This window comes from Ovis canadensis, chromosome X (genome assembly GCF_042477335.2).
Source record: "Ovis canadensis isolate MfBH-ARS-UI-01 breed Bighorn chromosome X, ARS-UI_OviCan_v2, whole genome shotgun sequence".
In the NCBI taxonomy this organism is placed as follows: Eukaryota; Metazoa; Chordata; class Mammalia; order Artiodactyla; family Bovidae; genus Ovis; species Ovis canadensis.
The window spans coordinates 54122022-54138680 of record NC_091727.1 but is presented as its reverse complement, the minus strand read 5'-3'; the positions used below and the strand labels follow the sequence as shown (position 1 = coordinate 54138680).

Genomic DNA, 16659 nt, shown 5'->3' with positions numbered 1-16659 from the left:
CCATGCCCATAGGTAAGAGCCACATATCCGATAGGTCCCGTTTGGAGCAAGCCAGCAGGACTGAGATATCCAGTCCCAATCAGTGCCTGGCCAGGCAAAGGGAGGACATGAACTGGGGTTGGAAAATATGGGAATGATTACCTTGCATATTTCCTGAGGCAAGAGTCCCAGTCGTTTCCAGTCATTATAATTAAGTTGTTGGCTAATTCTGGGGATGGCTCTATTTGTTCCTAGCATATAGGGGCAGTAGGCATTAGACGTCCTTTTTCAGGAGTTAGCCATATAACCTCATATCATCCCATATTTGATAGACGTCATGTAAAAAGCCACTAAATCTAGGCCCACTTAATTTATGTGCAGGGAAATAGTCATTAAACCGAGACAATGTATAATCAAAATTAAAAGCCATGTTATGTCCATAGCTAAAGTACAAAGTGTTGTACCGGTCCCTCTTAGGGTTGTTAGATGTCATCAGATTAAGAAGAGGCATCACATATGACTGTTGTGGAAGGTATTCGCAGACTTGGAGAAAGTCTTTTCCTTGAAGTGGAGACGTCCACCATGGGAAGCTGCCGGGAGCCAGCGTGAGGAACTCCGCCCGTGGCAAAGGTCATGAGGAAGGAGGCTTCGGCATACGCAAAGGTGGGATCGAGCCTAAGGAAACCCGCTGTTCCCGAGCATCTACCCCCAAAACCAGAGTCTGTCTACTTTACTGCTTTATGCTCTCACCTACACCTCTGTCTTTATGGGGGGCTGTCCCCCACCTCTCTCGGAGAAGGAGTTAACCTACAGCTCCAGTTAATAAAAATTCCTGGGCGTGACAGGGATGTCTCAGGTCAAACCTCTCTGCTGTCAGACCAGCTTGTGTGACAGGATTATCCCCACTCTTGCTACTAGGTACATGATTGTTTACAACCTGTCAACCATAAGCAGCACAGAGAGTTTGGAGTATTTTGAAAGTCTTAGTTACCATTGGGTTTTTCTAAAGATAAAAATCATGTTGGTGAAGGGTTTTTCATTTATTGGGCCAAAGTTTGCTGCTAAATCCCCTGCCCGTATACATGTTAATGAATATATAACTAGCATATAGGAGAAATAAGTATTAACCTTTAAGATTAATCCTGTTAACCTTAGGCCAAGTAAATTCCTTTCTTAATTGTAACCCACTACACCCTCACCCTATAGGAATGCAACTTTATCTGGTACCTTCAGAGGGTGGTGCCTGGTTTAAGAAAAATCACCCCTGGAAAATAAGTTTCTGGTTGACTGACCATTATCAGAAAAGAAAGGATCATAAAATGTCAGCAGGCCTCATAGCCAGAAGATGATGTAAAACCCCTAAAGACCTTTTTGTATACGTTTATACAAAGCACCTGATTTGGATAAAAGTCAGGACTGCTGACTCCCGCGTGACTTTAAAAGTTCCATTTGTCTCTATGTGTAACAAAAGGTATATAAGCAAACCTGAAAATAAAGAAATCAGATCAGTTTCTGGAAAGACTGATTCCCCCGTGTCGTTCTTTCTTTCCCCTTCTGGCTGAATTCTCATCTGGAGCGAAGATACTTGCCAAGCCTGCTAATTTTGCCTGGGCTTGTAAGATCTGACCGGGGAGGCCTCAGTGTGTCCTCTCCTTCGGGAGAACGGAAAGACGCCTCTGGCCTATGTAGGTGGTGCAAACTCCTTGTCTTGGAGTTTTATTGGTATTCCACGAAAACCAAGTTATTCAGCCTCTTTTTCTCCACTAGTATTTTCCTACTACACTATTTCTTTCTAATCTCCCTCCTTATCTTTAATTAAGCAATTAATTCCTAGGACACTGACTCCATCCCCGCTTCAAATTACCCTGGATCCCTCGGGGCGGGTCCCCGGCAGGAAGCTTTCCACTGATGAAGAAGGGAGCACTCTGCAGACCCAGCAGTTAGACCGATTGTGGAATGCAGCATAGGAGTGAGCCCAGGACAGGAAGGCACTGTCTTGAGGATCAAACGGCAGACTCAGGAGTTTTGGAGTCAGCAGAAGGAGGCTCACACAGATTACCAGCCCCATCGGAAAAATACAAAGTGAGAGCATAGAAAGTAAAGACACAAAATGACATCACTTAGTTCTGGTCAGGGTGCCACCTCTTAAACTCGAGTGTGATGCACCAACGAATCAATTCCTGGCACTTTGACAGCTGGTGGGAGAAGAAAGAATAGCTGGTAAGGGCCTTCCCAGAGGGGTTCGAGGGATTGGCCCCCAGATCCCAATGTTTTTTTCAGGACCTCAGTTCCTGGCTGAAATAGAGGATTGCTTGACTCAGAGGCTGGGTCAGGAGTCACCTGCCGGAGTTCCATTAATGCCTGTTGAAAAGCTGAGAGCTGAGTTACATGATTAGTTAATTCTAAGGCTTCAGGGTGTATAAAAGTCTCTGTGCATAAGAAAGACCTTCCATAAACACATTCAAAGGGGGTCATCCCCTCCTTTTGGGGAGCAGTCCCAGCCCTCATTAAAGCTATGGGTAGAACTTTAATCCAATTGTCCTGTGTCTCTTGAGTTAATTTGCACAGATGTCTCTTGATAATGTCGCTAGCTGTTTCAACCTTTCCAGAGGCTTTGGGTCTCCAGGAACAGTGTAAGTGATATTCTATTCCTAGAGCTTTAGACATCCCCTGAGTTAGAGCCGCTTTAAACGCAGAGCCATTGTCACTCTGAAGCCTCCATGGCAGCCCAAACCTGGGGATAATTCATAGATTAAAATTCTTATAACCTCCTTAGCCAGTTCACTGCGACAGGGAAAAGCCTCAATCCATCCAGTAAAAGTATCCACCCAAAACATGTGAGCAAGAATATCCATTACCTTTTGGCGTATGAGTAAAATCAATTTCCAGTCTTCTCTGGGATATTTTCAACTTCATTGTAATCCAGATTTTACTAGCTTTTCAGTCTTTGGGTTATTTTTCTGACAAACCTAAGATCTTTTGATAATGTCCTTTAAATTTTCATTACATTTTTCCCTTCAAACAAATGAGAAGCCATCAGGTAAGTACTCTCTTGAGAAACCTATATGCAGGTCAAGAAGCAACAGTTAGAACTGGACATGGAACAACAGACTGGTTGTAAATAGGAAAAGGAGTACGTCAAGGCTGCATATTGTCACCCTGCTTATTTAACTCATATGCAGAGTACATCATGAGTAACGCTGGGCTGAAGGAAGCAAAAGGTGGAATCAAGGTTGCCGGGAGAAATATCAAACACCTCAGATATGCAGATGACACCACCCTTATGGCAGTAAGTGAAGAACTAAAAAGCCTCTGGATGAAAGTGAAAGAGGAGAGTGAAAACGTTGGCTTAAAGCTCAACATTGAAAAAGCGAAGATCATGGCATCTGATCCCATCACTTCATGGCAAATGATGGGGAAATAGTGGAAACCGTGTGAGACTTTACATTTTTGGGCTCCAAAATCACTGCAGATGGTGACTGCAGCCATGAAATAGAGAGAGTAACAGGCAGGAAAGCCCGGGGTCTCCAAACGGAAGAAATAGGCTGCAAGCGTCAGGCATTTTCTATCTCTCGTAAGCGGCAGAAGGAAACAAACTATCAATATTTTTTCCTTCTCTATGCAAGTTGTCATGTGTGGATGTGAGAGCTGGACTGTGAAGAAGGCTGAGCGCCGAAGAATTGGTGCTTTTGAACTGTGGTGTTGGAGAAGACTCTTGAGAGTCCCTGGGACTGAAGGAGATCCAACCAGTCCATTCTGAAGGAGATCAGCCCTGGGATTTCTTTGGAAGGAATGATGCTAAAGCTGAAACTCCAATACTTTGGCCACCTCATGCGAAGAGTTGACTCATTGGAAAAGACGCTGATGCTGGGAGGGATTGGGGGCAGGAGGAGCAGGGGACGACGGAGGCTGGATGGCATCACTAACTCGATGGATGTGAGTCTGAGTGAACTCCAGGAGTTGGTGATGGACAGGGAGGCCTGGCGTGCTGCAGTTCATGGGGTTGCAAAGAGTCGGACACGACTGAGTGACTGAAATGAGCTGAACGGATACACATTTCAATGTAGAAGGCAATGGCAACCCACTCCAGTACTCTTGCCTGGAAAATCCCATGGACCCAGGAGCCTGATAGGCTGCAGTCCATGGGGTCGCTAAGAGTCGGACACCACTGAATGACTTTGCTTGCACTTTTCCCTTTCATGCATTGGAGATGGAAATGGCAACCCACTCCAGTGTTCTTGCCTGGAGAATCCTAGGGACAGAGGAACCTGGTGGGCTGCCGTCTCTGGGGTCAGACAGAATTGGACACGACTGAAGCGACTTAGCAGCAGCAGCAGCACATTACAAATTTTAAAGGAGGTTTCTCTTAAAATACTCTGTTGCCATAATGACACCTGGTTTCACCTGAAGTTAACTATTTTCAAACCTTGAGTTAACCAATGCATTTTTCTTGTGGAAATGTTTGTCTTAAGCTGTTAGTGTACTATGCAATTACCCCATACTCTGTCTTCAAGTCCCTTCCGCCTAATGGCTCAGAACCTACTTCACAAAGTAGTATGTTATACTCAGACATTGTTCCCCTTATCTATGTAAATGAAACTATTTGTATGGTAATCTGCCCTTGTATAAGATTCAAGTCAATGGTTTCTATGGCCAGGGATGAATCCTCTGGTGCCAAGATTATCCCAAAATACATCTTATGGATGACGGGCCTGTTGCCGTTCTGAGTTTTAAGACTTTCCTTTCTTTCATTAACAGACTGCTCAGTTCAGTTCAGTTCAGTTCAGTCGCTCAGTCGTGTCTGACTCTTTGCAACCCCATGAATCGCAGCACACCAGGCCTCCCTGCCTATCACCAACTCCTGGAATTCTCTCAGACTCACGTCCATCAACTCTTCGCATGAGGTGGCCAAAGTATTAGAGTTTCAGCTTTAGCATCATTCCTTCTAAAGAAATCCCAGGGCTGATCTCCTTCAGAATGGATTGGTTGGATCTTCTTGCACTCCAAGGGATTCTCAAGAGTCTTCTCCAACACCACAGTTCAAAAGCACCAATTCTTCGGCGCTCAGCATTCTTCACAGTCCAACTCTCACATCCATACATGACCACAGGAAAAACCATAGCCTTATCTAGATGGACCTCAGTCGGCAAAGTAATGGCTCTGCTTTTGAATATGCTGTCTAAGTTGGTCATAACTTTCCTTCCAAGGAGTAAGCGTCTTTTAATTTCATGGCTGCAATCACCATCTGCAGTGATTTTGGAGCCCCCCAAAATAAAGTCTGACACGGTTTCCACTGTTTCCCCATCTATTTCCCATGAAGTGATGGGACCGGATGCCATGATCTTCGTTTTCTGAATGTTGAGCTTTAAGCCAACTTTTTCACTCTCCTCTTTCACGTTCATCAAGAGGCTTCTTAGTTCCTCTCCACTTTCAGTCATAAGGGTTGGCTATCTGCATATCTGAGGTTATTGATATTTCTCCCAGCAATCTTGATTCCAGTTTGTGTTTCTTCCAGTCCAGCATTTCTCAGGATGTACTCTGCATATAAGTTAAATAAGCAGGGTGACAATATACAGCCTTTTCCTATTTGGAACCAGTCTGTTGTTCCATGTCCAGTTCTAACTGTTGCTTCCTGACCTGCATACAGATTTCTCAGAGGCAGGTCAGGTGGTCTGGTATTCGCATCTCTCTCAGAATTTTCCACAGTTTATGGTGATCCACACAGTCAAAGGCTTTGGCATAGTCAATAAAGCAGAAATAGATGTTTTTCTGGAACTCTCTTGCTTTTTCCATGATCCAGCAGATGTTGGCAATTTGATCTCTGGTTCCTCTGCCTTTTCTAAAACCAGCTTGATCGTCAGGAAGTTCACGGTTCCCGTATTGCTGAAGCCTGGCTTGGAGAATTTTGAGCATTACTTTACTAGTGTGTGAGATGAGTGCAATTGTACGGTACTTTGAGCATTCTTTGGCATTGCCTTTCTTTGGGGTTGGAATGAAAACTGACCTTCTCCAGTCCTGTGGCCACTGCTGAGTTTTCCGAATTTGCTGGCATATTGAGTGCAGCACTTTCACAGCATCATCTTTCAGGATTTGAAACAGCTCACCTAGAATTCCATCACCTCCACTAGCTTTGTTCCTAGTGATGCTTTCTAAGGCCCACTTGACTTCACATTCCAGGATGTCTGGCTCTAGATGAGTGATCACACCATCGTGATTATCTGGGTCATGAAGATCTTTTTTGGACAGTTCTTCCATGTATTCTTGCCACCTCTTCTTAATATCTTCTGCTTCTGTTAGGTCCATACCATTTCTGTCCTTTATCGAGCCCATCTTTGCATGAAATGTTCCCTTTGTATCTCTAATTTTCTTGAAGAGATCTCTAGTCTTTCCCATCCTGTTCCTTTCCTCTAGCAGGGGGGTACTCTTTCTGCCCCCTTCAGGTGCCTATGCCAGAAGCTTTCTCTATCTCCTTTATAGTTTAATAAAACTTTATTACACAAAAGCTCTGAGCGATCAAGCCTTGTCTCTGGCCACAGATTGAATTCTTCTCCTCTGGAGGCCAAGAATCCCAGCATCTTTTCCTTCAGCAACAATCTTTCAAAAGTAAAAGACGCTTAATCCTGGAAGAAAAGTTATGACCAACTTAGATAGCATATGCAAAAGCATAGACATTGCTGTGCTAACAAAGGTCTGTCTAGTCAAGGCTATGGTTTTTCCAGTGGTCATGTATGGATGTGAGAGTTGGACTGTGAAGAAAGCTGAGCGCTGAAGAATTGATGCTTTTGAACTGTGTTGTTGGAGAAGACTCTTGAGAGTCCCTTGAACTGCAAGGAGATCCCACCAATCCATCTAAAGGAGATCAGTCCTGGGTGTTCATCGGAAGGACTGATGCTGAAGCAAAACTACAATTTTTGGCAACCTCATGTGAAGAGTTGACTCATTGGAAAAGACCCTGATGCTGGGAGGGATTGGGGGCAGGAGGAGAAGGGGACGACAGAGGATGAGATGGCTGGATGGCATCAGCGACTCGATGGACATGAGTTTGTGTAAGCTCCAGTAGTTGGCGCTGGACAGCAAGGCCTGGCATGCTGCAATGCATGGGGTGGCAAAGAGTCAGACACGACTGAGTGTCTGAACTGAACTGAACTGACCTGAAGTACTCTCTACACCTCAGCGAAAACTCTGATGTAAACCCTTAAGAAATTTCCATTGAGTATTTTCAGGAATTATTAATCGTTCATCCTCGGACTGTAGCCATCCTTTATCAGTAATGTTTGCTCCTCCTTTCTCATATCTTTTAAATTCTTCCTGAGTATATTGTGGGTTTTCCTGTTCCACAGGACCTGTCCAGATCAAAGGTATCTGCAGTGAAGGGGTTTCCTAAAGTGCAGCTTTTTTGGCTTGACAGTCACCCAGCTGATTACCTTCAGCTACTTTACTCCCATCCCTGCTGTGCCCTTTGCAATGCATAACAGCTAGTTCTTTAGGACAATATATATTCGTTAAAAGTCTCTGGATCTCTCTAAAATGCTTAATATGTTCTCTTGTTGCCCTTTTAAACTCTCTTTCTTTCCATATTGCAGCATGAGCCTGTAAAGTCAAATAAGCATACTTAGAATCAGTGTAGATATTTGCTCCCTGCCCTTTGCTTAACTCTAGAGTTCGGTTCAGAGCCAAAAGTTCCGCTAACTGAGCACTGGTTCCCTGGGGGAGAGATTTTGCTTGTAAAACCTGTTCAGCAGTCACCAGGGCATAACCTGCTTTACGCTTCCCATCCTGATCACCAACATCAGGGTCTTTTCCTGTGAGTCAGCTCTTCCCATCAGGAGGCCAAAGTATTAGAGATTCAGCTTCAGCATCGGTCCTGCCAGTGAATATTCAGTTGGTTTCCTTTAGGATTGGCTGTTTTGATATCCTTGCTGTCCGAGGGATTGTGAAGTGTCTTCTCCAGCACCACAAACCAAAAGCGTCAATTCTTTGTCACTCAGCCTTCTTAATGATCGAACTCACACATCTGTACATGACTACTGAAAAAGCCACAGTTTTGACTCTACGGACCTTTGTCGGCAAAGTGGTGTCTCTGCTTTATACTACGCTGTCTAGGTTTGACATGGGCTTCCTTGGTGGCTCAGTGGTAAGGAACTCGCCTGCATGGGTGTACCTATGGCTGATTCTTGTTTATGCTTGACAGAAAACAACAAAATTCTGTAAAGCAATTATCCCTCAAGTAAAAAATAAATTAAGTGTTAAAAGAAAAAGAACCACTCTGCAATGCATGGGATGCAGGAGACATGGGTTTCACCCCTGGGTTGGGAAGATGCCCTGCCATGCCCCATGGGAGGAGGGCATGGCAATCCACTAAAGTATTCTTGCCTGGAGAATCCCATGGACAGAGGCACCTGGCAGGGTTCAGTCCATGGGGTCGTAAAGAGTCAGACACGACTGAAGCAATGAGCATGCATGTCTACTAGCTTTCTCATAGCTGTTCTTCCAAGGATCAAGTGTCTTAATTTCATGGCAGCAATCACCATCCACGGTGATTTTGGAGCCTCCAAAATTAAATCTGTGCGTGCATCCACGTTCCCCTCTTCTGTTTTCCATGAAATGATAGAACTGGATGCCATAATCTTATATTTTTGAATGTTGAGTTTTAAGCCAGCCTTTTCACTCTCCTCTTTTACCCTCATCAACAGGTTCTTTAGTTCGTCTTCAGTTTCTACCATTGAAGTGGTATGATCTGCACATCTGAGCTTGTTGATATTTCCGCCAGCAACCTTGATTCCAGCTTGTGAGTCATCCAGCCCAGCATTTCCCATGATGTGCTCTGCATGTAAGTTGAGTAAGCAGAGTGACACTATACAACCTTGTCTTACTCCTTTCCCAATTTTGAAGCAGTCCGTTGTTCCATGTTTTATTCTAACTGTTGCTTCTTAACCCTCATACTGGTTTCTCAGGAGACAGGTCAGCTAGTCTGGTACTCCCATCTCTGAGAATTTTCCACTGTTTGTTGTGATCCACACAGTCAGAGGCCTTGAGGTAGTCTAGTCAATGAAGCAGAAGTAGCTGTGTTTCTGGAATTCCCTTGCTTTCCCCATGATCTAACGAAGGTTGCAATTTGATCTCTTGTTCCTCTGCCTCTTCAAAACCAGCTTGTATGTCTGCAAGTTCTCATTCCATATACTGTTGAAGCCTAGCTTGAAGGCGTTTACTAACCAGAGGCTTCAGAAATATGGGACAATCTAAGCTTGAGGAATTGGAGGGTATGAATGAAGCCCCATAAGAGAGAGAAGAAGAGGATTCTTTACTTTCCATGTTGTTAGCAAGCTGGGCAAGGGCTAGACCATACCTTCAAGTTCTTGTGTAGGACAGTAGCCTTTACCTAGAAAGTCATAAACCATTCTGCAACTGTAAGAGAGGGAGGGAGAGGGCGGTGAGTGGGAGACAGGCACCCTGAGTGGATGTGAGAGACCCATTAGAAGGGGGTTGACAATTAAATGGAGGGGGGCTTTGGACTAGAGCAGATGTGGTGAACATTGGAAAAAGTAGATGCATTAGACATTTTTGAAGTAAAACGGACAGAACTCAGCAAGAATATTGATTTAAGGAGAGGGAATTGTAAACCTGGTTAAGACCAGGTTTCTGTGTCCTGTCATAAGGGTACAAAGGTGTCATGGGGAATCCTGGGAGTTGGCCAGGTCTGGGAAGAATTCCAAATAAGATTTTTATGTCTATGAGCTCAAGGTCTAGATGGGTGCAATAACCAGTATTTAGATACTTAAGAGATCCTTTTCCTTTTTAAAAAAGTGAAGTATTGAGATATAATTTATATACAGTAGAAGTCAATGCTTTAAAGCATTACCATTTGTCGACTTTTGACATATGCATACCATTGTGTAAATACTACGACAAGAAAAACATAGAAAATGTCCCATTGGTTTGAAAATGCTCCCTTGGGCTATTTGCATTCAGACTCCTTCCTGCACTCCTATACCATGGCAACCACAGATATATTTCTCTGCCTCTAGTTGTGCTTTTGCAGAAATCCATTGACATGAAATGATATCATACATAGCTTTCTGTGTCTGACATCTCTCCTTGGCACAGCTGAGATGCATCCTTGCTGTTACATGCATCAGTAGTTCCTTTTGAAATGACTGTGTAGTGTTCTTTTGTACGAGTATACTCTTCTGTTTTTCTTTCATCTATATACCAGTTGTTGAATAGTTGGGCTGTTTCTAGTTTTGGCTATTAGGAGTACATGAATAGAATATTTGAGTAAAGATCCTAGTGTGAACATGCTTTCTTTTCTCTTGGGTAAAATTGGAAAATTAAAACTCCTAGTAAGTAGGAAAATTCCCGCTATATAGAATAAGAAGAATGTGCTACTGGAGAAGAGTGAAGAAATAGCTACAGAAGGAATGAAAAGGCTAAGCCAAAGTGGAAACAACACCCAGCTGTGGATGGGCCTGGTGGTGAAAGTAAAGTCCGATGCTAAAAAGACAATACTGTATAGGAACCAAAGGTATATTCAGAGAAACTAGTTACCAGTTCAGAGGTTTAAATGTGCAGTGCCCCAAGAAAAATGTGGAAACAGAGGTATCTGTCTATGTACTTATTCCATGGAAGTGAGTAAAGCCATTGGGAGTATGACGGAAAACCCAAAAGCAGAGAAGGAATTGGTTTATCGAAGTATGTATAAAAATAGATATTAAAAAACGTAATATTTATTTCTGTCATGACTATCTTTCAGAGACACATTCTCCACTAAGGGTAACCTGGGACTACCTATCACCACAGTGTGTGGATGCATAAGAAAGACTGCACTGGAAAGAAAAAAATATAGTCCTCAAGCCCCTTTCTCATCCTCCAAAGACCCTGCGGTTCCAGGACTCTGCCTCAATGGCGGGAAAACCTCAACCTGCACTGCACACGCCCAACGCAGGGAGCATGCGCAGTGTGTTCGTGTGCGCGCGCACCCCTTGCTGGGCATGCCCCTTGTTGCGCATACGCGTTCCTGAGCATTCTGTGAGGAGCGTTGGGCCTGGGACGCGTCTGTTTATTCAGTCCCGGTTCTTTCTCACTACTTGAGACTCACCAGGTAGGTTCACAAATGTGTCCTGTCTGGAGTTTAAGTGTGCGTGTATGTGAGGGGGAGCCAGCGAGTTTTGGGCGGGTCGGGCAGTGAGATTTGTGGCCTTTGAGGCAGAAGGCCTTCAATGTAGCCATCTTTCTCCTCACAAGTGTCGCGACGCCATAGTTCTTGCCCTGGTGGCTGGAGAGGAAGGGCAGTGGGCAGAGGAGGGCAGGGGGTAGGAGGATGGTAGGGGGAGACTTGGGGGTGCTATTTGAGATATCTGGTTCATTGGGGCCCTGGAACTGACAACAGAGCACAGAATCTGGGGCCGGCAGTGGGACCTGGGCTGGGGGCAGGGGGCAGGGTGGGCGATTAAGGAAAGGCCTAGAAACCGGACCGCAGTGAGGTTGTGACTGTATCGCGAGCTTTGTGGTAAGGTGCCAAGAGAGAAGTGGACTGGTTGCTCTGTATGCAGCCTCACCTCAGCCCCAGACACTGAGAAAATCGCCATCGTCAGGCTGTAAAGACTAGGCTTTCTTCGTGTTCCAACTGAATTCCAAGGAGTTGGGGAAAATAGGTCTGGGGAATAGGAGTGTGACCAGAGCAATAGTCCTGAGTTTTTAAATTCCTAGCAGTATTTCACTAAACATCTTCATGATGGAGAATTCTGGGGTGAAATCAAACTTCCTCACAAAAATTCAGCCTTCCTGTGTATCTGAAGGTGATTTCTCTGCCAGCGTAGGAAAGACACAAATGGCTTTGCAAGTGACTGTAGTTGGTGTAATTGAATGCATGTACACTCATACATAACCAGAGTTTTCTTTTGAATGTATTTTCACATTAAAAAAAAAAGTCACCATATGGTCATAAAAGTGATCAAATATAGCTGTACTCTTAAATACATTTTCTAAATCACAATATTCTACTTTCAGGGAGAAATATGAGTGGGCAAGTGGCATCAACATTGGGACCTACAGATCAAGATTCCTCCCAGCTGGATGAACCTGTGGTTGTGAGTACCTTACCATTTGATGTTTTCTATTAGCACAAGTTTCTTTTTGAGAAAATGATGTTAAGTAGTACAGATGCAGTGATAAAGGTCTTCCATGCTGCTAAAGGGTTACAGTTTGTCTTAGGAAGGAACATTGATCCAGTTGTATTATGGTCTGGTGTTGCCTGGATGAGTATCCTGTTAAACTCCCTGGAAATGTGCCCAGTGACTCCCTCCTCCTGCTTATTAACAACAGACTGCACACTTCCATCCAAACATAGATTGAAATAACTTCCAAAGTCTTTCTGGGTAACTCTTATGGGAGCTAACTCTTCTCTGTGGGAAGAGTAACTTTATTCAAAGTAAGTGCATAGAATTGTGTTGGGAAAATGTTGTTAGGTTTACTTAGGATCAGATATATTTATGGTGTTAGATGTATTAACAACAAAAGGTTTTTCTTTGCATGCACACTCTACTGGGACCAGCAGCCCAGTGTTGAGCAACCTGAACAAGAGGAACCACCAGCTGAGATTCAGGATATCACACCTAGAAAGGAGGAGGTCCATGGAGAGGATCCAGTGAATCGTGATGAAGAGGAGGAGAAGGATGCCTCTGAAGGTAAAGTGTATCTGTGCATCATGCCTTAAGACATAACCAATAAGAGGAGGAAAGGAAACATTAGAAAAAGACTTCAGACAATTCCTAAAAATCTGAGGAGAGTATAGGTTGTAGGTTAGTGTGGTTGCTCAAATTTTCCCTTGTTTTCAAGACAAAGAGAGGGGGGCAACTAAGTTGTCTGAGGACAACCCTGGAAAAGGAAAATGGTAATAACATTTGGAAAATTCTGCTTTCCTTTTTCTCCAGCAAAACATTCCCGGAATAATGCTCCTGAGGTTCTTATTCATCACATTTTTAGCATAATAACCTAAGGCTTTGAATTCATAACACCGAGGGAATGAATATCATCATTCCCTTGTTTATACTGTATGCTTTATAGCTGAATTGATGCATTTTTTTTTAAGATTCTGGCCTGGAAGCTGATCTCCAGGAATTGTCTTTGGCAAAGACTGGGGGTGAAGGTGGAGATGGTCCTGATGTCAGGGAGGAGTTTGCATCAAATACAGAGCCTGTTGAAATGCCAGAAGCAGGTATGTCATCCATTCAGAAAGTAATTTATGTGGTTTCTGTTTTCAGAATAGTGTATCTTTACTAATATAGAGGGAACATTACTGTTATTTTAACAATAGAGTTCACATCTTCGTTGAAAGATAGTTCAGACCCCAGATGCCTGAGTGCCTGACTTACAGACTTTCAAATAAAGAAACAGACAGGATCAAAGCCATATCGAATTGAAAATAGGAAACCGTTTTCTTCTCTTGAATATAAGTACTTTAAGCAACAGCTAATGATTTTCAGGTTCTTTTATAATTTCTGCTTGTAGCAAATATGGGATGCATTTGTAATCAATATCAGTTTATATGAGATATGCTTAGGCATCCAAGTAGGTTCCAGTACCAGCTTTAGCATAATGTGTGTGATTCTGTGAAATCCCTTAACTTCTAAACTCACCTTTACTCATATAAGTTGTGAATTCAGAACAGATACACTAAAATGCTGATTTTTCAATGCTAATTTTTGCATTCTCTGATTCTCTTCGACAGAATGCATACAAGAATACTCTGTTTTTTATGATGTATTTATCATAAAATATAATCATGAATCAAATTATAACGGGAAATTGAGATTTCATTTTCTGATGGGGGACACACGTACACCTGTGGCTGATTTATGTCAATGTATGTCAGAAACCACCACTATATTGTAATTAGCCTCCAATTAAAATCAATTAATTAATTTTTTAAAAAAGAAAATGAGCCAACATTCTGCTTGATGTTTGTTAAATTCTCTCAAATTCTGAATTCTCTAGCTCTTAAAAAACTAGTTGCATTTTAAATCCTTTCCCCAGTGAACCTTGAAATGACTGAATCATGAAATGGCAAAAGATAGTCTAGTTTCCTGTTTCTGTGGCTAATCTAGTTGAGAGAGTGCATTTAGTCAGTGATATTCAAGACAGGTGTGAGTAAGAGACCTATGCTAAGCAAACTAACTGTCCCCACATCCGCTCTTTTTTTTGGGGGGCGGAGGAGGTTGCTTATTTTAATTGGAGGATCATTACTTTATAATACTATGATGATTTTGCCATACACCCCAGTCTCACTCTTAGAGAACTAATAAAAATCTGAGCCTCATGATATAATCGTCTCTAACCATATCAAGTATGTTATTTTGCCTCTTTGATACATGAGTTTAAACACTTTTGAAGGCCAAAGATTGTAACTCTAGTTCTTCCCGTGTAATCAACTTAGTATCTTTCACATACGTGCTTTCCAAATTGCTGAGAGTGAATTGCACAGTTCTAATTTTAAAGAAAGAACTTCCTAGTTAGGGAAGAATTTGCTGTGTATTGGCCTTCTAAATATTTTCATTTTACATTTTTTTCCCCATTCCATTACAACAATTAGATGAAAATACAACTTTCAGACTACTTTCAAGTAACTACAGGACATGATTAAAATGTGCTCATAGAAAAATCTCAGCCCTCAATATGTGTGGTATTTAAAAAGAAAATACATAAATTACAAGGTACATAAATGTAAAGTCCTGTAACCAACATAAAAGGTAAATAAAAGAGCAACAGAATAAACCTAAGGGATAAAGAAAAAGATACTTAATAAAAGACAGGTATAAATTGTTAGGAAGAGGAAAATAAACTCAATTAATAAGTAAAGACAATGTGCTAGTTTACATAATTTGTTAATATATATATATTTATATACACACAAATTTTTAAATATTTTTTCTGTTGTGATTTATCACAGGAGATTGGACATTAGTTCCCTGTGCTATATAGTAGGACCTTGTTGTTGATTCATTCTGAATATAGTAGTTTGTATCTGCCAGCCCCAAACTGCCAGTCCATTCCTCTCAGTTTACATAATTGTGAAGAAAATGGACAAAGCCCAAGTATACGTAATTAGAAATAAGAACAAGACACTAACATTATATTATAGAATTAAAACTGAGTGTAATCTGGAACTCAAATATTTTCAGCATATTGAGGAAATGGCTAGTAGGGTGGAAAATCAAATACTATTTAACATACCCCAAAGTAACTAAATAACTAAACATCACACATACCATGGATGAACTTTTGAAATTGGTCAGAGTTTTCTCTCAAAAGCCAGTATCATTTAGAAACAAACAAAAAACTCTGCTTCTCCAGATATTTTTCTGTGTTCTGCCTGCTTTTCTCTCTCACTCATACTCCCTCTTGCTCTCCCTTTTCTTTTCTTCTCTTTTTTCTTTCATTTTTGGTGTGGCTGTGAGAAACAGTCGTATTTCTGCTTCACATTTTGATGTCCCCATGTCGCCAGTGATAGTAATGACTTAAAATTAGTGTCACCATATAATTTATTATACCAACTGGAATGCTTTCCAGGGTGAAAAGAAACATTTAGAATTACATGAGGGCAACAAGTAAAAAGGGGGACAAATGTTTAACCGACTTAAAACAACCATGTCAGGCATAAATTAGAACAAATGCAAATTTCTCCACTTTTCCATAGTAGAGAAGAAAAAAATGCAATACTGGCCTTTTTCTTTACTTCACTTAAGCAGTAACAGAGATAACAACTGTTTAGCTATCCTATATTCAGAATATTATTTCAAACCAATGCATTTAAATGATACTTTTTTGGGGATTTTTTGTTTCATTTTTTGTGTATTTTGTTTTTCTTAGGGTGTTTTTTTTGTTGTTGTTGTTAGATATTTTACGGAATGTGTACACAGTTTTGCCTTCTACTGAAAACTCCCTTCTGATAGGCTCCATTGATTTCATTTGTTCTGAACTCAGTGTCCTTATTTTCCTGTGTAACTAGGAAGAGTAGTGTGTTTTCAAACATACGGGTAATGTGCTTGAAAAGTCTATAAAACCTCTGGAGAGGATTAACTGAAGGTAAGCCAAAGGGTCACCCTTAGTGTTCTTGTTTTAGTCCATTTTATAAAACTACAGCTGCAGTGAACTTTGTATACCTCTCCTGTCATCGAAATAAAGTTCTGCTAAGTAACTTTTTTAATATTCATATTATAGGTGAAGGGCAACCATTTGCTTGAAAGAAGATAAACTGAAACCATCTGTGCTGTTCTTCTGTTGTGTATTTGACTGTTAAAGTTCTGTCAATAAAGTTTCGTCTTCTACTGGCACATGTTTTGTTAAGTTTATCCCCGGGTATTTAATGTTATTGAAAATTCATGGTTTGCGATTTTTATTGTCTAGCTGAGGATGTATGTAGAGATAGAATGTCGGTATATGGATTTTCTGTCCAACAATTCCTCTAAATATGCATATTAATTCCACAAATTTAGATCCAGATTGTTTTTGCTTTTCAAAATATACTATTAGATTTGAATATCAACAATTTCTACTGGCTTAAACCTTAAACCTTTCCTCATTTTGCAGCATTGAACAAACCTGGCCAGAACAGTCTTGACTAAAGCAGGTGATAATCGGCATTTTCCCCAATAGGAAATGAAAAATCTTCTCCATTACAACCTG

At 41.7% G+C, this 16659-nt stretch overlaps 1 long non-coding RNA gene across 1 annotated transcript in view; it reads left to right on the top strand.

Annotated features, from left to right (window-relative positions):
- The window catches only part of LOC138931023 (uncharacterized), a 40856-nt gene extending 24549 nt beyond the window's left edge, over positions 1–16307 (top strand). Inside the window, exons 2-7 of the long non-coding RNA XR_011446334.1 lie at positions 8673–8809; positions 10730–11077; positions 11986–12065; positions 12530–12662; positions 13067–13192; positions 16195–16307. This is a non-coding gene — a long non-coding RNA (uncharacterized lncRNA). The remainder of the gene's footprint in view (positions 1–8672; positions 8810–10729; positions 11078–11985; positions 12066–12529; positions 12663–13066; positions 13193–16194) is intronic.
- Positions 16308–16659: the final 352 nt, after the last annotated feature.